This window comes from Oryctolagus cuniculus, chromosome 16 (genome assembly GCF_051225735.1).
Source record: "Oryctolagus cuniculus isolate XC-2025 breed Fujian yellow rabbit chromosome 16, ASM5122573v1, whole genome shotgun sequence".
Taxonomy (NCBI): Eukaryota; Metazoa; Chordata; class Mammalia; order Lagomorpha; family Leporidae; genus Oryctolagus; species Oryctolagus cuniculus.
In genome coordinates, this window is record NC_142882.1 from 54,194,288 (window position 1) to 54,219,833 (window position 25,546).

The 25,546-nt window shown below is 47.6% G+C and overlaps 1 long non-coding RNA gene across 1 annotated transcript; it reads right to left on the minus strand.

Moving 5' to 3' along the window:
• Positions 1-2,642: 2,642 nt before the first annotated feature.
• LOC149121753 (uncharacterized) lies at positions 2,643-16,631 on the minus strand. The gene is made up of 4 exons (XR_016222561.1): positions 16,492-16,631; positions 15,623-15,664; positions 9,372-9,507; positions 2,643-3,038 (listed from the first exon to the last, which is right to left on the minus strand). It is a non-coding gene; the product is annotated as an uncharacterized LOC149121753 (long non-coding RNA).
• Between the last annotated feature and the right edge of the window lie 8,915 nt (positions 16,632-25,546).

Genomic DNA, 25,546 nt, shown 5'->3' on the forward strand with positions numbered 1-25,546 from the left:
GCATTAGCAGGAAGCTGGAATCAGGAGCCAGAGCTGGGTATTCAACCCAGGCACTCTGGAGGTGAGAAGCAGGTGTTGTAACCGGCATCGTGGACTCTAAGCTAAACACTTGCCCCTAGTTTTGAATTTTAACGGTGAAAAATCCTATTGCTTGTTCTGCTGACTTGTCTTCTGCTGTTTTGCAGAGTCTATCCATCTGCCAAGGCATCATCTGTAGTGAGCCCATCTCACAGTCCCTGCAATGCACTGGCATTCATGCTACTTTTTATTTCCATCTTTGGTTCCGTAGTCTCCTGCACAACAAACCAACTTGGTTAATGTGGCTTTCTATTTCCTTGATTCTAAATGAGGCATTTGGAAGCAATGATCAGAACTGACAGGAACCTTAACTGAGAGAATTGGCTGCATAAAACAAATTAGATGCTAAGTGCATGGAGGAGGTGAGAAGACAGTCCCAGGGGCCCAGGGGCAGCAATGACACCTGGCATCTGAACGTGGCCACTTACATCCACCTTGTCATTGGTTCTTCTGGACACTCACTTCACTTGAGTGGAAAGCCAATTTTTAAGACTCATTACCCTGGGGCCAGCACTGTGGCATAGCAGGCAAAGCTGTGGCCTGCAGCAACCGCACCCTGTATGAACGCCAGTTGGAGTCCCAGCTGCTTCACTTCCAATCCAGCTCCCTGCTAATGCACCTGCGAAAGCAGCAGAGGATGGCCCAAGTCCTTGGACCCCAACACCCACCTGGGAGACCTGTATGAATCTCCTGGCTCCTGGCTTTGGCCTGGCCTAGCCCTGGCTGTTGTGGTCATTTTGGGAGAGAACCAATGGATAGAAGATCTCTCTCTCTCAAATAAATGAATCTTAAAAAAAAAAACCTCATTATCTTAAAGTAAAATGGCCCTCTGTCTATTACAAACCTGGGCTGGCACTGTTGTAAAATGGATTAAACCACCACATGCAGCACCAGCATCCCATATGGGCACCAGCTCGATTGCTGGTTGCTCCATTTCCAATCCAGCTCCCTGCTGTGCACCTGGGAAAGCAGTGGAAGATGGCCCAAATCCTTGGGCCCCTGCACCCATGTGGATGTAGCTCCTGGATCCTGGTTTTGGCCTAGTTCAGCCCTGGCCATTGTGGCCATCCGAGGAGTGAACCAGCAGACAGAAGACACTTCTCTGTCTCTGTCTCTGTCTCTCTCTCCTTCCCAGATAAATAAATAATTCTTTTTTAAACAATGGGCCCAGAGGAAGTATTTGTCCTGAGTCCACACTGAGTTTGTGTTTGAGACCTGTGCCCTGTGTGCCTCTTCTTTGGGCTCATCCTGGTTTGTGTGTTCTGCAATACAACTGTAACCTTAGGTAGAGCACTTTCTGAGTCCTGTGAGTATTACACCAGATTAGCAAACCTGATGGAATTTTAAGAACTCCTGCATTTGCAGCCAATTCATCAGGAGTGCAGGTAGCCCAAGGACCTTCTAAAGCGCAACTGGTGTCTGGATCTTATATACGGGTGGTTTTGTTGAAGAACAAGCCCCTAACCTGCAGAGCCTGCACCAGTGTGGTAGTTAGTGTTGGATTGCATTGCAGGATTACAGCTCCTATCTGTAAACATCACACGATTAGTAGAGGAAATAGGACCTAGGGTAGGGGCTTAATGACAACATAGAATGTGTCATGCAACAGCTGCAGAAGTGCAGGTGGGAAACCAGGGGAAGCAGAGAAATTGCAAGAAGGGAATCTGGAGGAGGCCTTGGGGAGATAGTGGTCCTTGAATGAATCCTTAAAGAAGAGCGAAACTTGAGATTCAAAAATGAGAATGACGTTGTAACAACAAACATTTACTGGGTCCCTCCTCTGTACCAGGCTCTCTTCTAGTGCCTACATACAATAAATCACTTAACGTACACAGAACATCTTTTACAGGCAAGTAGATTGATGCATCCAGTGATCACACACCTGCCAGGGGTTACACAGATAGGACTTGATCCCAGACAACAGCAGCCATGCCCATGCTCTTGAACACTACACTCTACTGCCGGGGAAGCGGGAGGAAAGAATAGTCCAGGAAATAGGAATAGCAGAACCAGATGGGAAAGCAGTGGTGTATACATGAGGGGAAAGTAATAACAAGAGGTAAGCACTCTGAACACACGGGTAAAGGCTCTGACCTTGGCCCAGGGGTCATTTGGAAACCAAAGGTTCTCAGAGATGGAGCTTGGTGGTGACTCTATGCACTTAAAGACACTGCAATGATATAAGGAATTATCATTGAAAAACGTGGACTCCTCCCCCAAACCAGAGTTGCTCTGCTCCTCCTAAGCGGCAAATCACTTTCTACCTGGCACTCAAGTTGTGGAAATAAATTAGAGACTCAAGGAGGAACTCTGTCCTTCTCATTTTCTGATCTCCCATGGCAATTGACCTAATGCACGTGGTAGGCCCTTGAGTCATGCTGAATTAACGGATGTCATACTAGATTGAACCATATCAAATTGTTGATATTTTACCCTTTTTACCTACAAAAATGCCAATTTATTATGGCTTCAACACATTTTAAAAATTGTATTACAATCATGTTATGGAGAGAGACTAATGTTGAAATTCAGGTTCGCTACCATCAAAGACGTTAAAGTGGGAATTAGAAACTTTATAAGGAATTGTACTTTGGTTACAAACTTAATGTCATATAGATGTAAACTCAAAAATATCTACATTCATATTCATGTATATATGGACAGAGATAGATAGAAGCCAATCTATTATCATATAGGTTATTTCTACAAGGACGAATACTCATGCCATCTGATCCTGATGTCAAATCAGAACCTCAAATTCCATTCAACTCAGGCGTATGCACTTGAGGTAAAACCCAGGAGGTCAAATATGAAAGGTGACGAATACAAACAAGAAAGCTGGATAAACTTTACCCAATAGTTGACATCATAGTAGCGTTTCATACAGGATTCTTTCTCGATGGTTGAGAAAAGGTCATCTTCAGCTTTCTTAAACCCAGAAGCTCAGAAACGTACAATGTCTGGCAGGTGTCACATTTGAGATGATGTCAACAAGCAAAGGAAGAAGACAAACAGATGGCAACGTGACTTCTAAAGCAAGAGAATCTGTCCACATTGTCCCCTCAATCCCCGTGAGCCCTCTGCCACCTCATGGCTGGTCCCACACAGGGACAAGAGCCCAAACCAAACTCATGAGGGTGCCCATGCTGTGCAGCTGAACCAGAGGTGGTGGACTCACCGACCCAGATGGCGTAAGTCAGGGATGCAGCACGCAGACCAGATGGGGCGGTCATCCCTGAGCTTCCGGCAAGATGCAGAATTCAAGGAGAATGGGCACTTAGAGTAGATTGAAACCCAACTCAAAAACCCTGCTGGACGAGTCTGTCTTTGCTCGGTGTGTTTGTTCAGTTTAATTGAACGGGAGATGGAGAAGGACAGTTTATTCCTGAAAGCAGCTCCCTCCTTGTTCGCTGACTCGCCTGCACCAGACCATCTCCTGGGAGAAGCTCTCTCAAAGCACAGTGCTCTAAGTGGACCATGCAATAGAGATGGTTGATTCCAAGCTAGAGGAAGCCAAGAGGCTGGGACAGAGGGACAGAGGTGTAAATCCTGAGACTTTTGGTTTGCCCACAAAGGGTCCCGCTTGCAAGGTCTTAAGAGGGAGACCAAACTGAAGTGCAAAAATTTCCAGCAAAATGAAAGACTATGGCTCAGATGGCATCAGTTGCACCTTCTGTGTACAAATCCCTGGGAGAATCTGCTGCCGAGCCCACGCTATTTAACTTCACAAAAGCCAGAATCGGCAAAACCACAGCTTCTAACTTCCTAAGCAGTGCACACTTTGGGCCTTAGATCTTCCAAAAACGGGATCTCCTGTGTGGTTTACTGAAACCCTGCAAACCTTGTGACACCTGCCCCTGACAGCCCACCTCCAAGGCACTGCACGCATGCCTCCTCCCTCCCTCTCTAAGTCTCCCGGCTTGGGGCTCCATTGAAATAATAGTCGCGTTCTTTCTAAAATTGCTCTGCCTTACTCCGGTTCTGTTGTGATCTCAGAAGTTTCTCCTCCCTGGGAAAAGAGAGTCAGAAGGTGGACTCGGGTGGAGATGTCAGCATGGCCTTCTCTTCACTTGCTGGCAGTGTGGACACAGAGGTCCCTGCACAACTCCACGGTCTCTCACTCTTGTCCTCCCTCCCCTGCCTCCTGCTGTCTCACGAGGGAAAGGCCGGGGTTCCTGCAGCTCCTCTGGCCAGGAGTCAGCCGAGTCCCACGGTCCTCGGAGAGGAGACACCAAGCCCTGCTCTTCGGTCTCCCTGGGGCCTCCTCTCCTGCTCCAGTCTCCTTTGGGGACTGTGAAGTCTGAACGTGGCCCGTTTTCTTGTCCCTTTTATCTCCCTACCACTCTTCTTTCTCTTTTTCAGAAACAAGGGATTCTCTCCTTCTTTAGCAATAAGATGATGATGTGGCCACACTTCTGGGAGGATTCCTGGAATGAAAGGAAGGGCTCGGAGTCCCACCTCTGCCTCACTTCTCACCACCTGACATCACACGTGTGCTTACTCAGCGCTTCCTCTCCCCAGAACCCCAAGCTCCCTGGCAGCAGGGACTTGTCTTTTACCTCTACAAGCCCAAGGCAGCAGCACACACGCGTTATTAGCATCCTATAAATATGTGTTGAATAAATGTGCTTAGTTGGGGAGATGCATAAAGACAGCAAAGAAAGACTTGCACGGAGCAGCTTTTCTAATATTTTCCATGTCGCAGCGTGTTCAGTGGCCTGCAAATCACCCAAGCAGGGGTAAAACTCTCAAGAAGGAGCAGGCATTTGGCACAATGGTTAAGGTGCCATTGGAATGCCCACTTCCTATATTGGAGAGCCTGAGTTCAAGTCCTGGTTCTGCGTGTGATTCCATCTTCCTGCCAGGGCACACTCTGGGAGGTGGCAGGCGATGGCTCAAACGGTTGGGTCCCTGCCATCCAGGTGGGAGAACCTCACTGAGTTCCTGGCTCCTGCCTTTGGAACATCGAGTAAACATATGGCCCAGCCCTGGGTGTTGCAGGCAGCTGGGTAGTGAACCAGTAGATGATTCTCTCTCTCTCTCTCTCTCTCTCTCTCTCTCTCTCTCTCTCCCTTTCAAATAACAAAATAAAGGCAGAAAAATTAACTTTAAAAACCTATCAAGGACATTTTGACCCCACTCCCCAGTATAGTGAAGAAAAACCCAATTTTCTTTCAGTTGTATACTGTAGCCTGCAAGGCCTTGTGAGATCCTTTTATTTTTATGGAAACAATCTGTTAGACAAGTGTGTGAACGCTTCTCATTGGAAGTCTGTAAAATTCTGAATCATGTCATCCAACTCGATGTTTCTCTGCTTTCGTATGCCTCACCCACTACCACCCGACACACCTCTTAAAGCAATACCATTATCTCTCTGGAGAAAAGACACCTTCACCAAAGATCTATATGAATCACACATTTGCCTTTTTAAGCAAAATCCTTTAAAATATTGACTACAGGACTGTCTGGTACTTTCTAAAAGCTTCTGAACTAAGCCAGAAAGTTTATTTTTTTTTAAATAATGAAAAGAAAAGGAAAAGAGAAGAAAATGGGTTATAGCCTCATTTAATCTTCCAAAATGATTCACTTTTTATAATTTCATTTCTCCATCTATTGTGAATGTCACAGTAAAATGTTTGATTTACTCAGGATCAGGGAATCTCTTGCTAAATCAAAAACAGATAAAGGCATTCTCCATGCAGCTCAGTTCAAGTTTACCAGTCCCTACAGCAGAGATCATTTTGCTTTGGATCCAATTCTGTCTATTAGATGTGAGTTGACTCTTGGAGGTGGTTATGATCCTTGGCCATTTTTCTACTCATTGACGGGGTTTTGATCACAAGATTCAGTGGCATCGGGGTCAGTGTTGTGGCTTAGTATATGGGTGCTGATTCGGGTCCTGGCTGCTCCAGGTCCAATCCAGCTTCCTGCTAATGGCCTGGGAAAAGCAACAGAAGATGGCCTAAGTGTTTGGGCCCCTGCCAACCAAGTAGGAGACATGGATGATGCTCCCGGCTCCTGGCTCCTGGCTTTGGCCTGGCTGAGCCCTGGCCATTGCAGCCATAAGGGAAGTGAACCAACAAATGGAAGATCGAGCTCTCTCTTTCTCTCTCTGCCTCTACCTCCGTCTCTGTACCTTTAACTTCAAAATAAATAAATAAACCTTAAAAAAAAAAAAGGATTCGATGGCATCCACACACCAACAGTGGAGAAAGCCTTTTACAAAATACAGAAAGAACCAGACATTTCAGCACTCTGCTCCTTCTGCCTGGGGATCCAGCTTCCTGACTTACCAGGCACATTTAGCTGCTTCCTCCTTCCTGCCTTAGTAACACTTTTAACAACTGTCCCTCTAACATCTCTCACAGACTCTTGCACTCAATAATTTACACCCAGGACACTTTGGCACTATTGCACACACTGGAAAAAGACATTCATTCTTTTGGTGAATGAAAGAAAGATGGAAAAACAGCAACTATTTATTTTTACAAAGTTTAGGGAGAAACTTAGGGCCAGGAGAACACTCTTGGTCCCTCCTCCCAGGCCCATACCTCCACCATGAAACGAGGGGGGAACTTGCTGCCCACAGGGTCCTTTGTCTTAGTTCGTGTTGTGAGAGGTATCTTGTTAGCAAGAGTTCGAGTTTCTCATCAAGACCAGATCTCTTCCAGAATAAATGCAACCAGGTCAGAGCACTTGATCTTCCAATGTGTGCTTTAGCAGGTTGTTAAGACTTCCATGATCTCCTACATATCTGGAGATGACCTTATATGCTTGGCTTTCAATGAGAACAATGCAGCGGTGGCCTGTTCTTGTGTGTGAGCTAGTTCCAAAGATTACCTTGATCACTTGCCTCCCCTGCATGCCTTTTTAGGTAGGAGGGAGACAGCGGAGGGGAGAGAGAAGAGAGGGAGGTGTGGGGGAGGTGACAGGTTGGTGCTACTGGGATCTTAGCAGTATCCTGGCCCCTCGTCCCGCCTTGGCCAGCAGGTGATGGCATTGTGTGCCCCTCTCTCTCTCCGCCTGATGAGGGTGAGGAAATGGGCTGAGCAGCTGGATGATGTGTATGGCTAGGGGTGCATTTCAGAACATCTGGAACTTAAACTTGAAGACACCCTAGACATAATCTATCTTGGTGTTTTCAAACTTGTAAAACATTCATGTTTACTTGAAAGAGGACAGATGTTACTTCTCACTTGCCCAAAACAGCCCCCAAGTGGGGCCAAAGCCAAGAGCCAGGAGCTTAACCGAGGTTGTGGGTGGCAGGGACCCAGCTACTTGAGCCATCAGCTGCCTCCCAGGGTCAGGAACTGCAGGGGGACATTGAACCCAGGCGCTCGGATTCGGGGCATGGGGTATTTTTAACCAGCATCTTAACCCAAGGCCAAATGCCAACCCTTCAAACTTTTTTAACTTTACCTCATAATAGAAAAAACATTTTACATTGTAAATACACACACATACACACACACACACGCACAAATACACAAATACCCCAAATACACATAACTATGTAAATGTAGATTTAACTGAAATGAAAGCTTGTGGAAACATCAAGTCATACAACATGTAATGCACTGTAACCTTTTCTATTTTTAAAATTTTTAATGCTGATTGCAATTCAATAAATTGGCTTTATGATTCACTAATGAGTCAAGGTCTACAGTTTTAGACTCATTGATCTATTTTAATCCTTTTTATGTTATAGAGTAGGAAATCGAAGTCAAGGAAGGTTAAGTCAGCTGGCCAAGGTCACACTGCTATTGCCTGGTGGCACAGCCAGGACTAAAACTGCTAGTAAAATGGTCTAACTTAGCTAATTATTAATAATAAACACTTTTCTTGCAAAACAACATACCAGTGCTGTGAAAGGTGCATGCTGTTACAAAAACATGTCGATTTTTTTTTGTTAATGGTACAAAATTAAAGCCACTCAAAGAACTAAATAGAATGTTATCCCCTAATCCTTACAGACATTCATTTTCAGTTGCAAACTCCAATGTCTAGAAGGCTAAATGTTTATACACACACACAAGGGTTCTTCAAAAAGTAAATAGAGAGGCTGGCGCTGTGGCATAGAGGGTAAAGCCACCGCCTGCAGTGCCAGCATCTCATATAGGCGCCAGTTCGAGTCCTGGCTGCTCCACTTCCAATCCAGCTCTCTGATATGGCCTGGGAAAGTAGTAGAAGATGGCTCAAGTCCTTGGGCCCTTGCACCCGCATGGGAGTCCTGGAGGAAGTTCTTGGCTCCTGGCTTCAGGTTGGCCCAGCTCCAGCCATTGCAGCCATTTGGGGAGTGAACCAGCAGATGGAAGATCTCTTTCTCTCTCTTTCTGCCTCTCTAACTCTGACTTTCAAATAAATCAATAACTTTTTTAAAAAGTACCTAGAAAAATGTGGTATCATAAAAAAAAGTATTCATGAATTTCAAAATTTTTGTGCCAAAATAAATTTATCTTTAAAGTCTATTTCCTGTGAGCTTTCTGAAATACTCTTACATATATTTGTTTGATAAATTTTGAATTATGTCAGTAATTTGGCTCCAATTGGCTGGCTGATGGGAACTTCTCTTTGCTGTCATCTCTATTACAACAACAACAACAACAACAAATGCCCAAGGCATCAGCCTTCCAGCCCCAGAGTTCCTTAGTTAAGCCTGTTTGGTCACAGATGGGCCAAGTGGGTACCTTGGCCACCAAAAGGGACATCTACCAAGCAATGGACACACATTGCCATGCCACTGAGACACAAAGTTACGTAGCAATAGTGTTCGTCCAGAACACGCTCAGCAAAGCTTCCCAACTTCACAAGCCCCTCATTCTTGAGTGAGCCCCCCTCAAGGGCACTCCCAGTAATTCCACTTGACTCTGACCTCCCTACTCCCAGAAGAGTCATATTTCCATCAAGATCAGTGCCTTTAAGAACACGGCCTTAAATTTCAGCAACCAGCACTCTGTCCTCCAGTAAAGGCATGGGTGCCTTCCTGTCCTATGTGTTTTCATCCTATTAAAAAAAAAAGTTTGTTCTAGCCAAAGCAAATTCATATTCTCCCTCTCCCTCTCTCTCTCTCTCTCTCCTCCTCCTCCTCCTCCTCCTCCTCCTCCTCCTCCTCCTCTCCCTCTGCTTCTCCTTTTCCCTCTCCCTCCCTCTCCCTCTCTCTCCCTCTCTCTCCCTCTGTCTCTCATTCTCCTGGCAGCAAGATTGGTTGCATACCTGCACGGGATATGAAGTGAGAATGTAATGTGCCTAATTTTGCCTGTTGTGTTATTTTTTTTTTCTCATCGACGTGGTACCTTTTCACCGGTCCATGCGTCAGCTGAGGCAAGCAGCTGTGACCTTTTACAACAATTGGCCTCTGTCTCTATGTTGGCTCCCTGCGTTTTCCTGGGACCCATGAAGATCACCTTCAGGGCACCTTCCAGCCTATTCCTGTGAAATGGCAACAGAACAGAAAAGAACACGAAAGTCAATGGACAACATTTATGGGGACATGGAGGGGTATAGACATTAGTCCTTTTAGTCTGTGAATGTGAAAATGTCACAGGTCCTTTCTGAGCATGTTCCAGTTGGAGGCAAAAAATGCTTCAGGGTAAACATATGGCTCCATGTGCAGAAGCACTGAAAAGCAAGCATGAAAGTCATATATGCAAAATTACCACCCAAGTTCCTGCCGTGGTCTTTAGGAAACCGCCTGAGAGTGTGTGTTTCTGGCTCACTTTCTGAGCTCTGCAATCCCTCTCTGTAAACTCCTCGGTACCATTATCTCCACCCCGTAGTCTACTGGCCCCAGCACCACACGCTGAAGGTCACGGCTGTTCCCAGCCCTAACTGCGTAAGAAGTGAGCCCTTTTGGGGTGATAGGAGAAACAGATCAGAGGTTTTAATTTTAAAATGCATTTTAAAGATTGATACGTCTTTCTGCTTTCCAAAGACAGGTATCTTAATTAGCGTCTAGTTATGTGTATTTTGGCAGACACCTGGGTGACTCTTGTAATGGGCAGATGTCCACATCCGTGTTCATGGCAAATAGACTATGTCAGAATTTAATCCATCCACTGTCTGTGAAGGGACGTGCAATTACAAGTTATCAGTTCCCTTTGATTATATTGTTTACTTCTTTTCAAAGACAGTTATAGAAATTGCCGCGAAATGGAGAACACCCAACTTTGCACTAGGTAGAAGGATGGGCAATGTAGTCGTTGTCTCATTTCTCATCTCCTCTCTGAATAATGCAATGCAGAACCTCACAACTCGCTATGAGAAAGCAGGAGGCATCTCACAGGAATGACAGCCTCCGTGGGGGCGGGCATAAGCTGGATTTCCTACTGATGACATCAGCAATTCACTGACATTAAAGGATAAAAAAGAATCAAGTACCATTTCCAAAGGGGATGGGTACCTTAGAAGAAATAATGCTGCCCTTTTTTTGACAGTCATGCTCCAATACACTCCCAACAGATAGATGGCTGAAAACCTGTATCCGTCATGTGAACAAGTTACTTCCTTGAATGCCAGTTCCTGGTGAAATGAAGCCAGTCAGAAAGAGCACAACAATGTTCCTGATACTAATATTCACTCTCCCCCAAACAGACCTGTGATTGCTGTTAATCCAACAAGTTGTTCATTTACCAATGGATTGTGTCCCAAAAACTTACTTGTGTAGTTGAAGTATAGAGTATTGGGCACAACTTCCATATAGGTTTTGTTTTTTTTTTTTTTTTTGACAGGCAGAGTGGACAGTGAGAGAGAGAGACAGAGAGAAAGGTCTTCCTTTGCCATTGGTTCACCCTCCAATGGCCGCCACGGCCAGCGCACTGCGGCCGGCACACCATGCTGATCCAATGGCAGGAGCCAGGTACTTCTCCTGGTCTCCCATGGGGTGCAGGGCCCAAGCACTTGGGCCATCCTCCACTGCACTCCCGGGCCATAGCAGAGAGCTGGCCTGGAAGAGGGGCAACTGGGACAGAATCCAGCGCCCCGACCGGGACTAGAACCCGGTGTGCCAGCGCCGCAAGGCGGAGGATTAGCCTAGTGAGCCGCGGCGCCGGCCCATATAGGTGGTTTTACGAATGGCAGGGTCCCAGACCAGCCCATAGCCATCTATTTCATTCATAACTTGCTGATGGAGCTAGGGGAGACACAGAAGTGCGGCGATTCAAAGGATAAGAGTTGGCTTTTCCAAACCAATCTCTACTATTCCTACCACTTCCAGAAAGCAGGAAGGTGGGAAGGAGGGAGAGATGCAAGGAGGGATGGAGCGAGCCAACCCCAGCCCCGACCCTTTATCTTTAAGTGTATTCCATCTCTCCTTTAGAGAACTGCCATAAACGATTTGTGTTGCCTTCTACAGACCTCTTCCAGGGCCAGGATGAGAGTGAGGCCCTTTACAAAGCCAGGGGATAACCCCACTAACCATGGTCCAAGCAGGAAACAGAAACACTCAGAGTATTTTGGTTTTAGAGGAGACAACAAAGCTGAGCAGCTGCCAGGAGGCGCTGGGGCAACTAGAGCCCTGCAGAAGCAGGAACCTGGCCCCACAGCAAAGTGGGGCTCAACTGGGGGAAGTGGGGCTCCCAGAAGCCAGATAACCCCGTGGGAGCTGGGACCACAAGGTACCTGTCTAGTCGGGCTGGAACCAACCAGGAGCTGCCACAGGTGCTGCTCAGGACATGGGAGAGCCAGGAGACCCTACAGCTTCCCTCTCCCTCCTGCCTTGTGGCTCCCACTGTCGTCTTGCATTGGCCAAACCCAGCCAGGAACTGGTTATGTTGGTTCCGTGGACACTTGGCCCAGCGGGCAGCCTCCTGCAGCACACACAGGAGTCAGGAAGGGCAAGGGATGACGGGAAGGCTGCAGGCCAGGCCTGGCGCACTAACGACCTAACTCACGAAAGGGAAGCGGAGGACTCTAATCTCAGTCCTGACAGATTCAACAGGAAGGGGTTGCTTCACAGCTGAGAACAAGGGTCATTCACAGGCAACAAGAGGAGTAAAATTATGATGCAACAAAAGCAACAGCCCCCATTTCCATTTTAATAGATGTCACAGAGCCGGCACCGCGGCTCAATAGGCTAATCCTCCACCTTGCGGCGCCGGCATACTGGGTTCTATTCCCGGTTGGGGCACCGGATTCTGTCCCAGTTGCTCCTCTTCCAGGCCAGCTCTCTGCTGTGGCCAGGGAGTGCAGTGGAGGATGGCCCAAGTGCTTGGGCCCTGCACCCGCATGGGAGACCAGGAGAAGTACCTGGCTCCTGCCTTCGGATCAGCTCAATGTGCCGGCAGCAGCGTGCCTGCCGCGGCGGCCATTGGAGGGTGAACCAACGGCAAAGGAAGACCTTTCTCTCTCTCTCTGTCTCTCTCTCACTGTCCACTCTGCCTGTCCAAAAAAAAAAAAAAAAAAAAAAAAAAAAAGATGTCACAGGTAAACCATGACCCTGCCAAGTGAGTGGTCCAGAAACGGGAAGGGGCCACGATGGCCAGGAACTGGCCAGAGAGGAGGGTAACCAGGCCGAGAAGCCTGAGGGGAGACAGAGGTGACAGAAGACACAGACAGGGGACCCTGGTAGAGGAGTGGGGACGTCCAGAGCAGGAGCCATCAGCAGAGACTCGGGGACTTTCCTGGGCCGTACACTACTACGTCATCGCATTCAAGAGACAACTGAACTGTGAGGGAAGGCTCTCGACTCCCCAGAGGGGCAGGGGAGCAGGTGTGAGTGCCCAGTGACCTTGGAGAGCCTAGGCTAGGCTAGCAGCCAGGCTGCAGGGCGTTTAATGACTGGGTGCAGTCACACAGTGAAGTTCCCCAGTGAGCGGAAAGACAAAACAAGCGTGCAGGCTGTTGGGTTTCCAGCCAGGATCTGGTTTGAAACAGAAGGAAGAGAAGGTAGAGATCAACACTGGAGACCAAGCCCAGAGCCTGTGCAATAAAGCACCCCTGGGGCTCCCCTCCTAAGCTCCAAGCCGCTCAAGGGGAAATTTTTACGGCGTGTGCATTGGTTTCACCAGGTCCTTGAGTGGCGTCTGGCCCATTCCAGGTGCTCCACGCATAGTCACTCAAGGAATGAATGAGCCAAAGTGAAACCGCAGGACGTGGGGGAGAACAGAAGACCCATGGGGAAGCCACGGAAGATGCTCTGCAGTGACGTGGCAGCTCAGTGGCCTGCTGGAAAACCCCAGCGGCGGCCAGACCAGTGTGGGCAAAGCTGCAGCCAGAAAATGAGACGGTTCCGAGTCACAAATAGCGCAGGCCTATGCAAATCGCCACAGCTGCAGGCAGGCACCGAGTGTGCGCTCAGTGCACGTCACATTCCTGACCCTGGGTCCCTCCCAGCAGAGAGGCCGCTGTGTGGGAACAAGCCGGCCTTGCCTCATGGCTCCATAAGGCTGCTCCTCGCACTTCAAATGTTCTTGCCTGTCAAACTGTCCCAGCCACTGAACTGGTTTCAAAGAGACATTAAGACAGGAGCAATGTGCAAAGTTGTTAGGGAATGCCTAACACCATTCATGGAAGAATTTTTAGTGTGACCCTCTGTCTTTTATTATTATTTGAAAGGCATGGAGACATAGACAGACAGAGAGATCTTCCACCTGCTGGTTTACTCCACTAAAGCCCACAACAGCCAGGGCTGGACCAGGCTTAAGCCAGAAGCCCGGAACCCAATGTAGGTCTGATGGGTGGCAGAGTCCCAAGTCCCTGAGCCGTCACTTCTCCCAGCCTGGGCTGCACATTAGCAGGAAGATGACTCGCAAGGGGAGCAGGGTCTCAATTCTCCGATGTGGGACGCAGGTGCTCCAAAGGGTGTCTCAGCTGCTGCACCAAACACCTGCCCCAGCTCCCTGTCTCTGATGTACTGAATCTCCCCTGGAGAGGTATACTTTAATATCCAGCTCACATGGTCTCCTCCAAGCCTCTTAGCAGGGCCAGGAGACAAGTGGGGCCCTTAACAGAACCAGTAAGTGGACAGTGCTACTTGTTGGCATAAAAAAGCTAAGCTTATTCCTGCTTGTCCCAAGTTTCCTTTCCTGGAGTTAGACTCTAGCCCAAAGCCTGCCTGATGCAGACACTGAAATACTCGTTGAATGAAACGATCTCATCAGAAAAATCATAATAATTTGCTGAAACATTGAAATGAATTTTAAAATGCAGGGCACATTCAGCGATAGTCACAGCGCTAACAACACAACGACAACTACTACTGCTTCTACTGCTAAAATGCGCTGGACACAAGCTCAGGGCCAGGAGCCCCGCTGAGCTTCTTAAAGGGCTCGCACTACCTCTGCACCCCCTGTGCAGGGCCCACATTAGGGAAACGGCTCCCGGTTAAATCAAATCCTGGGTATTATTTTTGCTTATTTGTTGATTCTTCACCTTCGTCCAAAAGAGATCTCAGGCTACCTACTAGGATACATACATCAGAGCAGGGGTTCAAAAGCATCTAGTTTCCTGGGACAGCCATAATTAAGCACCACCCACCACGCAGCTCCACCGCAGGTCACCTGTTGCCCCACAGTTCTGGGGGCTGGAAGTCCAAGTGCAGGGTTTTGGCAGAAAGGAGCTAAGGAAAGCTCTGTGCCAGCCCTGTTCCAGGCTTCTGATAGCCCCTTGGCTTGTGATGCATAAACACCACCTCCGCGTGGTGTGCGTCCAGCGTGCATGTCAGTGTCCACGTCTCCAGCACAACCTCATCTTGACCAAGGCCAGTCCTCAATGACTGTATTTCCGTGTAAGACCACACGCGGTGGTGCTGCAGGTTAGGGCTTCCGCACGGGAATTTTGTGGTGACATAATTCAACCCACAACAAAAAATATCCAAGAGAAAACATGGGGAGGTATGGATCTGCCTGGACACATCTGTGTGTTCACTCTCCTACCACCTCTCTCCAGTGCAAATGTCGTGGTACACGGGAATCCATCCACAGGCCGAACAAGGCTCCAGGGAACATGACAGCAGACAGCAAGTAGGAGATGGGTAGCAGAGAGGGGAGAGGGAGCTGACCCAGCAGAGAAGGATGAAGTTACAACCCAGACCAATCAAACGTGAGCCAACTCGCTCCACAGGACCCCAGAGACACTGCCCTGGGAGACGCCAGATGTCAGAGGAGGCAGAAGTCAACCAGGACACCGGCCAAGGGCATAGGTTTCACGATCTCTGTTCTCCCCACGCAATCAGATGGCAGTGTCTTCCCAAACAGCCTCCTGAAAGGATCCAGGAGGCCTATTTTTGGAGAGATGGAGTGGAGAGATCCAGCCAGAGGACACCAAGCTTGGAAGGGGGCTGGAGTAAGAGTTGGGCACCAGGCTCTGGGCAGGGATAGTATTTTTATTCAAAACCTGCGAAGCTATGGGCAGCTGCGACCCCTTCCCTTACCAGGTCTTGCAATGTCAAGAATACAAATACGAAGACAGAAGGATAGAAGATTCCACACTGGAGACCCAAACAGCCCCAGGAGAGTATCCCAAGATAATGATATTTCAAGTTCCTCCCACAAGAGGTGGTCTCCCCACATGGTTATCCCAGTGGCTCCCGAGATTCAACGATGCTTACCTGTGTTTACAGAACTTCACATGAACTTTTAGCCATCTCAGTCTGAAACATGAAGGGACAACCATTCACTTGAGGAAACCAATGACTTGAAACATGAATTAAACTATGGGACCAGGAGGAGACAGAAAATGAAAGCAACCAAAGAACATTTTCTTTTCAAAATTCATAATTAATATCCTCAGAGAGATAAGAAAGAACAGAATGTGATAAAATAAAAGAACAATTGGAGAACATGAAAGGCCTCTTGACAATTAAAAATACAACAAATTAAAACTCATTCAGAACATGAGAAGATAATGACAGGAAAATCTTCCAGGAAGTGGAACACGATGTCCGAGGGTTAGAAAAGAGGAAAGAGGAGATAAGAAAATTAAAAAGTCAGAGTGGGACGTCGACTATCTGAATAATAGGAGTTGCAAAACAGAGATGAGAGCAAAGGAGAGAAGGAAGAGTACACACTCTATGAGACCAGGAAATCCCCAGGCCCAGCACTGCTTTGTAGAGATACCCATGATGGCTTTTGTCTATTTGAAGGCCTCACATTTTATGCTTATGTGTAGCTGAGGGCTGATTCATTTATGAATTTTAAGGTCTTGTCCCACTAGTTGCTAGTAACGTGCAAGTTTGACTTGAGTTCCTAGAAGCCCCAGCAAAAAGATGGCCACAACATGGGGTCCTGGAGGGAGGGGGAGGCAGGGCATGGAAGCTCCACCCCCCTTGCACACACCCCTCCTGTCTCCTGTCATATCCTTTAGAAAGAACTGGCCAACTTGAGAAAATTAATCAAACCCCAGAAGAGGGTTGCAGGAACCCCAATGTGCTGTGTGGCTCAGTCAGAAGCAAAGAGGGGGCAGTCTTGGGGACTGTACCTTCAACCTGTGGGATCTGATGGCATCTCCGGGTAGACGGTGTCTGAAGTGAACCCTGTTAAAGGACCCCCAGCTGGTGGACACGGCTACAGAACGGATGGCTCGCGTGCTGGTGGGGAGAAGCCCCGGCACACTTTGGGCTCACAGGAGAGCTCTGTGCTCTGAGTGCAGAGTGAAAGAAGCTGAGTCCGGGCTTGTTTTTCTCCTCATCTGATCTAAGTTGATTGCAGCGTCCAGTGAAGCTTAACCTATTTTGAAGCTGAAGCTGTTTGATTTCACTTTCAATTGCTGGCAGAGCTTCCTCTACAGGTAAGGAGACAGCAATTTGCTTTTGTAGCCAGCTCCCTTTGTTTGGGGGGAAATTACTAAAATTATCCCCTCATTTATACAAGTGTAGAGCCAGACCCACCTGTTGTTCTTAGAAATCCCTATGAGATGCCATTAACTTGAATGCAGTTAGGGAATGTGGTATGATTAGTAAGGGAAATTGGGTTTATTTTAAGTAATACCATGTCTTTAGAGCATTGTTTTCTTTCTTAATTCCTTTCTACATGGATTTAGTCTAAACCATCTTTGAAAATTAGTTTTTGGGGTGGTGGGGAGAGGAGAGGAGGAAATGTGCCTTTTGTGCAGCTCTTTGCTCCTTGAACAGAGAAGACAGGATTTGTCAGAGGCCTGTGGCGCCCAGACCTCCCCTAAGGCCAGACTGTGAAAGAGGACCCAGCTTGTGTGGACTGGCTGACATACAGTCAGTGTTTCTTTAAATGGCCACTTTGGGGAAAGTTACCATCACTTATCGGATTTTCTTCTTTGAAGTTGACAAGGCCCAGACAAACACTACAGGTACAGAGAGGCCTGTTCCTATGGCATCACCCTGGGGCCGTCCCTGTGAGAGCAGGCACGAACAACAGTCAAGTTTTCCCTTTCCAGGGCAAACCCAGGCCATTATGGGTTCTTGCATATGTATGAGGAAAATTTGGAAATTGAATACCTACCAATGGAGGACAGGGTACAAATAAACAACGCTAATCTATCCAAACCACGAAATACTACACAGGCATTAGGAAGAATGCAGAAGGTATATAAACTGAACTGGGGGGGGGGGGGTCAGTTACACAGCATTATCTAGACGAAAGTGCAATCCATTTTTGTGTGCTTCTTTCTCATTCATTAACAACTATTTCTTAATCATCTTGATGGCTTAGGAATACACAACAGCAGACCAAACAAAATCCCCACTATTCTCATAGACCATATCTCACTGTGGACGGAAGCAAACAACACACAGACATATTCAGCCCATGAAAAAAATAGAGCAGGTTAAGGAGATAGACACGAGATGTTTTAGAGGGTGCTGGTGTAGATCCAGTAGCCAGAAACCTTTCTGATAGGGTGACGCTGGTCTTGAGACTACCTGAATACTCACATGGATAACCGTGTACAGCTCCAGCTGTATCTGTTGGGGTTGTGTTTGACACTGCATGACAGAAACCCACTGCAGTGGCAAGCTGTATATTTTTTTTAATCAGGAAGATGACAGCATTCCCAGAAGGCCTTCCTCCAGCAGACTTCCGCTTACCTGTCATTGGCCGATATTGTGCCACGTGACAGATCCTAGCTGCAAGGGAGCCTACACGATTTGGTTTTTCAGTTGGGTACGTGCTACCTGAACACATGGCAGTGGCTGTCCCATGAGTGATCAAAGACTGAAGGACGAATACAAAAGAGTTAATAGGGCGTATGCCTAAGAACAGTCTTCCAAGTGATGCATAACCTCTCTCATGTGGTCTTCTGTATTGAGAGCTCGCCATTCTGTCTGGCAATCCAGAACCTTTGGTCCCACCACACAGCTACTGAATCAGAAACTCTGGGACTAGTAACCTGCAAATGTACTAGTTGTCCAGGCGATTCTGAGGCTTGGGAAGGGTTGAGGACCAGTGTGCTACACTGTTTCAAAAATAAGCAGAAATGGGGCAGGCATTTGGTATAGCAGTTAAGACACTGCTTGGGACTCCCACATCCCATATCAGGGTGCCTGGGATAAGTCTCTGCTCTGCTCCTGATGCCAGCTTCCTGCTAATGTGCACCCGGGGAGGTAGCAGGTGATAGTGCAAGTAGTGGAGCCTCTGCAACCCGTGTGGGGGACCTGGATAGAGTTCCTAGCTCCCAGCTTTGGCCTGGCCCAGCCCTGGCTATTGTGGGCACTTGGGAAGTGAACCAGCAAATGGGAGATCTCCCCTTCTATCTGTCTCTCTGTCTCTCTCTCTCTCTCTCTCTATCTGCCTTCCAAATAAATTTTTTTAACTCAGCAAAATGAAAAAGAAAAGATATTTACATTTTTGAGAAGAAAAAATGATGACAACTCAAGGATCTCACTCAAGTTAATGAGTGTTTTTCACAGTAGAGCTACAGATCCAAGCCAATTAATGCATTTATTCAGTCCTTTAGCAGTAAGAGTTTCTGAAAGTGAAATTCAGAAAAAGTAAAAAAGAGGAAAAAAATGAACCTTGTGTTTTGATGGATTTCTCGGCATCCTTCTTGTATTTCATCTCCCAAATCTACCAAGACTCCATTAGGTTTATCATAAGCACTTTAGAGAGCAGGAAGTACAGGTGGAGCATCCGTAATCTAAAAACCTGAAATCTGAAATGCCCCCAAATCTGAAGCATTTAGAGCACTGACAGTCTGCACAAGTAAAAAATTCCACATCATGGAACTTCTCTGCTAGCACAAAATTATTATTAAATATCTTATAAGATTACCCTCAATCTAAGGGTTTAAGACATTTCTGACACATAAATGAATCCCACGCTTAGACCAAGCCCCATCACCAAGATATTTCCTTATGCACATGCAAATATTCCAAAATCTGAAAATACCTAAACTTGGAACCCCTTTTCTGGTTCCACCCGTTTCAGGTAAGGGACACCCAACCTGAACAGTCCTCACAACCTCCGAGGGGAAAGATGGAATTTGTTTTTCACTCATCAAAGGACATAATTTTAGAACCCAGAACACTTTTCTCCCCTTTCAATCTTCTGAAGTATGGAAAACAAGAAGAAGAATGAGGGAGGAGAGAAGCAGGTGCAGGCCACCAGTCCCAGGACCTCCAGGGCCTGAACCATGGAAAATGGTAAGGGCCAACGTCGTGGTGCTGCGTGTGAAGCCACACCTGTCAGGCCGGCATCCCATATGAGTGCCTGCCCATTTGTGCCCCAGCTGCTCCACTTCAAATCCAGCTCCCCGCTAATGCACTTGGAAGGCAACAGAAGATGACTCCAGTACGTGGGCCCCTGCCACCCATGTGGGAGACCCTGATGGAGTTCCAAGTTCTTCGCATCAGCGTGGCCTAGCCCTGGTATTGCAAACATTTGGAGAATGAATCAGTACATGGAAGATCTCTCTTTCTTTCTCTCTCTCTCTCTCTGCCTCTCCCTCTCTCTCTGTTACTCAGCCTTCCAAATAAATAAAAATGAATCTTTAAAAGAAAAACAGAGGAGCCGGCACCGTGGCTCACTTGGTTAATCCTCCGCCTGCAGCGCCGGCATCCCATATGGGCGGCAGGTTCTAGTCTTGGTTGCTCCTCTTCCAGTCCAGCTCTCTGCTGTGGCCCGGGGGTGCAGTGGAGGATGGCCCAAGTGCTTGGGCCCTGCACCCACGTGGGAGACCAGGAGGAAGCACCTGGCTCCTGGCTTCAAATCGGCGCAGCACGCTGGCCATAGTGGCCATTTTGGGGGTGAACCAACGGAAGGAAGACCTTTCTCTCTCTCTCTCTCTCTCACTGTCTAACTCTGCCTGTCTAATAATAAATAAATAAATAAAACAGAAAATCACAGCTGAAAGTTGCTTCCTTTCCCTTCTAAACACACAGGGGGCAGCAGAGAGGAAGGAGGGTGGTGCAGCTGGCTGGGATAACGGTCACATGTCGTTCATTTTTAGGCTTCACCACAATACTAAAATCTGTGCCTCTCTGCATCAGGAGACAGTTTTTCTGATGCCGCACAAAGAACATAACTGCTTTATTTTCCTCTTCTACCTGAGTCTTAATTATCATGGAAGCGTAGATGAGCCTGGAAAACTTGGAGCTCCTGAAATAACATCTCGTTGGATTGGAAATGAGATGCTCTTGGTCACTACGCAAAGAACAAATTCTGTCTCATTTTCGTTTCTTGTAAAAGTTTCCCATACTAAGAGGTTCCTGTACTGTATCATCGTAACCACAGACACAGAGGTTGACAAACTCATTTCTCAAATGTTATCACTCAGAAAATGTCACCCAGAGAAAGGGCATGCAAGACTACCGAGAAAGACTAGAATTCAGGGAGAATTTTAATGGTTGATTTCTATTCATCATCAGATTTCACAGACTGAGCATTAGGATTGGGAGGCAGGCATTTGGCTTATGGTTAAAATATCCATGTCTCACACTGGAGTCCCTGGGTGTGGCTCCTCGCTCTAGCCCCTAACTCCAGCCTCTTGCTAATGCAGATCCTGGGAGGCAGCACTGATGGCTTAAGCAGCTGGGTTCTTGTCAGCATATGGGAGACCTGGTTGAGTTTCTTGGCTCCTGGCTTCAGCCCCTGGCAGCACCTGCTGAGTGCATTTAGGAAATGAACTGGTTGATGGGAACTCTTTCTCCCTGTCCCTCTCTTTTCCCTCTCAAATAAATAACTTTTAAAAAATGAGCACTAGGTTCTAGATCAAAGCAGAGATCTCCAGGAGAGTCAGCCAGCAAGGCGGTGAGCTGGCTGCTCCTCCGGCCACCTATTTTCTAGGTATCAATGAATCTTCAACCATGGTTGCTATCATATACTTCACAAATACAAAGGACTCTCAAAAAAAAAATTTAGTGCCACAACCATCCTTATAGGAATTATGCCTTCCACTTCTTTTTTTATTTTAAAGATGTCCTTATTTATTTGAAAGTTAGAGTTACACAGAGAGAGAAGGAGAGGCAGAGAGAGAGAGAGAGAGAGAGAGAGTTCTTCCATCTGATGGTTCACTCCCCCAATGGCCGCAACAGCTGGAGCTGCACCGATCAGAAGCCAGGAGCTTCTTCTAGGTCTCCCACACGGGTGCAGGGGCTCAAGGACTTGGGCCACCTTTCACTGCTTTTCCAAACCACGGCAGAGAGCTGGATCAGAAGTGGAGCAACCAGGACTCAAATTGGTGCCCATACGGGATGCCGGAACTGCAGGCGGTGGCTCTACCTGCTACATCACAGCGCCGGCCCCGACTTCCACTTCTTGACGATTGCCCTCATCTTTCTAAAATAAAATATCCTTCTGTGTTCACAGATACTTAGACTGCTGAGTGGGCAGCTGTCAAACATGGCCAGACTTGGGTCAACAGAGGCAAAACAAGCTAGGGGGGCGCTGTGCTTTGGTAAAGCAAAACCAATGCTGCTTCCCCACAGGGGCCTGCTCAGATCTCTGCAGTGGCGGCTGAGAAGTGTCTCCGGGCTAAGCCATCTTTGCGCCTTTTCTACAACTGCACTGAAAGAGCTGATCATTCATGAAGAATACAGAAAGCGGAAGGAAAGCCTGAGGACCAGAGAATCACGAAGCTGATGCTGGTGGTGCCCACTCGACCCCCTTGAGGAGCAGCTACCCAAGGGCGGTCACTCAAGACGAGCACTTGAGAGTGTGGGCTTTGCCTCTTGCCCACGAGTTCCACCTGTGGGGTGACTTGGGGACATTGCATGTCCTCTCTCTATCTCAGTGTCGTCATCTGTAACATGGCAGTAAGAACAGTTCCCATCACGTGAGTCAACTGTGAGGACAAAGCAAGATACTGTATGCTAACTGGGTTAGAAGGATCCCGGGCATGCTGTTAGTGCTCAGAAATACCCGCCACATTATTACGATTTTTGTTTAGTTATTGCAATTAGAAATATTTCTTTTTAATAAATAAAATGTAAAGGTTGCATTTAAATACTTCACATGATATAATACAAGGTTAAAATTCATTGGAGCTTAATTTTTAAATCTTTATCTACTCATTCAATTTTATTGACTTTTCTTAGTTTTGCTTCTTATTTTATTTACCTGATAAACAGAAAGACAGAGAGATAATTCCTATCTTTTGGTTCACTCCTTTGGCCAGGCCAAAGCCCGAGCCAGGAACTCAATTCAGATCTCCCACGTAACCCGCAGGGACCCAACTGCTTGGGTTATTGCCAGCTGCTTCCCACGGTCTGCATTAGCAAGAAGCTGGGACTGGGGGCACAGCTGGGTTTTGTTTTGCTTTGTTTTGTCTTGTTTTACTTTGTTTTTAAGATTTATTTTATTTATTTGAAAGAGAGAGGTAGAGAGGAAAGAGAGAGAGGTCTTCCATCTGCTGTTTCACTCCCCAAATGGCTGCAGGGGCCAGAACTGAACTGATCTGAAGCCAGGAGCCAAGAGCTTCCTCTGGGTCTCCCACGTGGGTGCAGGGGCCCAAGGATTTGGGCCATCTTCTACTGCTTTCCCAGGTGCATTAGCAGAGAACTGGACGGGAAGTGGAGCAGCCAGGACTCAAACTGGTGCCATATGGGATGCCGGAACTGCAGGCCGGGGCTTTAACCCATGTATCACAGCACCAGCCCCCAGAGCTGGGTTTTGAACCCAAGCCTTCTGATATAGGATACAAGTATCTTAACCAGAATCTAACAGCGAGCCAAATTCCCTCCCCTAGAGGTTAATTTTTTTAACTATGCCCTCCCTTGGGGCTGCTGTCTCTAGACCATGAAACATCTCCACCCACCTCTTTCCCGGTAGATTGTACAATTTGAGACAGAAACAGAGCGCAGCTGCCATGAGCAAGCTGGGGAAACCGAGAAAGTGACACACCTTTTGTGGCAGACACACCCTACAGGGACCCCCAACCAGTCAGACCTGCCATAATCCTGGGAAGAACCTGTGACCACAAGAGAAGAATAGACCAGCAGCTCCGCTGGAAGTCACAGAGACTCTTGCCTTGAGCCAGCAAGGAGCAAACTTCCATGCTTGCAAGCTGCCCACTGAGAAGGCCCCAAGGCCATCAGGAGCCAGTGTCCTCAGTCACGCGGCTATAAGGAAGTGAATTCTGCCACCGACCTCCTGAGCTAAGGAGGAGCTTCTGCTGCAGACCCTCCAAATGAGAACGCAGCTCCAGCACCTGCAAATAGGCGATCTTATTGCAGACGATCAAGGTAAGCTAAGATTATCAGGTTGACCAGATGCAGAGGGAAATGGTGGGCCGACACAGGCTGAATGCCACCTAGAGACCTGAACTACTGGAAGCCGGGAGAGAGGCGTGCAGAGTCTTCCTCATGGCACTCAGAAAGAGCCAACGGGCTTCCAACCTGCAGGACTGGAAGACAATGCGTTTCTGTTGTTTGAGCCACCTTGTTGGCGGGTACTCTGCCATAGCTGCCCCAGGCCACTGACACAGTTCCCAAAGACAGGGAGCTGGAAAGGGCTGCTTCCCAACCATGGATGGGGAAAGACTGGAAAGGAGAATAAAAATCATCCATCCATCCGTTCATTCACCTACTCAGCAGACATGGAGCCTTGGCTTTGCCACACCATGAGGTTACAGAGATCAGAGCGCGGCCTCGGGCAGCTCATGGGAAGAGGGTACAGCAAGCACACACACCCTGGTTTGCCACATGCTAGAGCCGAGGAGGCACAGGGCGTGTGGAGTTCTGGGGAAAGCACTGAATCCCACTTTGGAGGAAAAAAGTAAGAAAGACTCCCAAGAGGAGGATTGTGGAAGAGGGAGAGGAAGAAGAAGGTGGGCTGAAGACAGGAAGTCACAGGCAACAGATGCAAAAACATAAGATAAAGACCTGCAGCTGGGCATGGGCGGGCCAAGAGGGCTTGTGGGAAGGGGGCGGGGCCAAGAGTGCTTGTTGGGAGGAGGCAGAGTGCGCTACCAGTCACATGCTAGAGGCTCTGGCCTGCAGCCTGAAGACCTGGGGAACCCCGATAGGGGCCAGTGACAGGATTGTATTCAGGGGGCTTGGGGACGGAGGCCCCCAATCATGGTCTTGCAGAGAGAATGGAGAGAGAGACTTGAAAGGCAGAATCGACAGAGCGGCGTAGATGGTTGTGGTGCAGGGCAGAGGAAAAGAGAGGAGTGGGGGTGAGTCCGCATTTCCCCTGGGGACCACAGGGGTGGTGGTGCCTTTCTCCAAGCAAGGGTAAACGGGAAGAGGTACAGATTGGAGGGACAGGCGATGAGTTGCCACCACAGCCGCTGCCCCTCCCCTCCCTGGCTAAGAGGACTCCAGTTCTGTTCACCCGCCTCTGAGGGGCCGAGACCCCAGGGGAGTCGCCTCTCCCCACAGCTGGGCATTCAGTCACCGTAGGCCTAGACCCACACTGCCCACAACAGTAGCTAAAGCTCACATGAAACACAACGAACTCCCACTGAGATGTGCTGTGAGTGTGAAATACACACCAGATTTCACAGGGCGGGGGGGGGGGGGCGGAGACGAATGTGACACACATCATGGATCACCTGTTCCCTTGATCGCGTGTTGAAATACCTCCTTACATACACCAGCGCCAATAAATTACATTTTTAGAATGAAGAGCACCTGTGTCTTCTGCTTATCTTAATTGAAATACAATATACACACCAAGCAATGCACATACGAATACAGATAAATGTTTTTAGCTTCCTGATCACTTTAATAGTTAACACACAAATTAAGAACAAAACATTACTGATACCCCAAGAGTCCTCACCATTCTTCCCCATCCAAGTATTGTGAATGTGGGAAAGAGGAATAGATTGTCTATTACGCGGTACGATTCAGTGAAACAATACTTATAACTGTACACCAAATGATCTGATCACACAATTTTTATACTCTCCCTGTATTAACTATCACAACTAAGAGAAAACATGTGGTATTTGTCTTTTGGGGTCTGGCTTATTTCACTTGGCATACTGATCTCCAGTTACATCCATTTTGTTGCAAATAAAAGGATTTCATTCTTTTTTATGGCTGATGTTTCTTGTTTTTTGTTTTTTTTTTTTTTTTTTTTTTTCTAATGTGACTGCTGGAAAATTTAAAAGTATATAT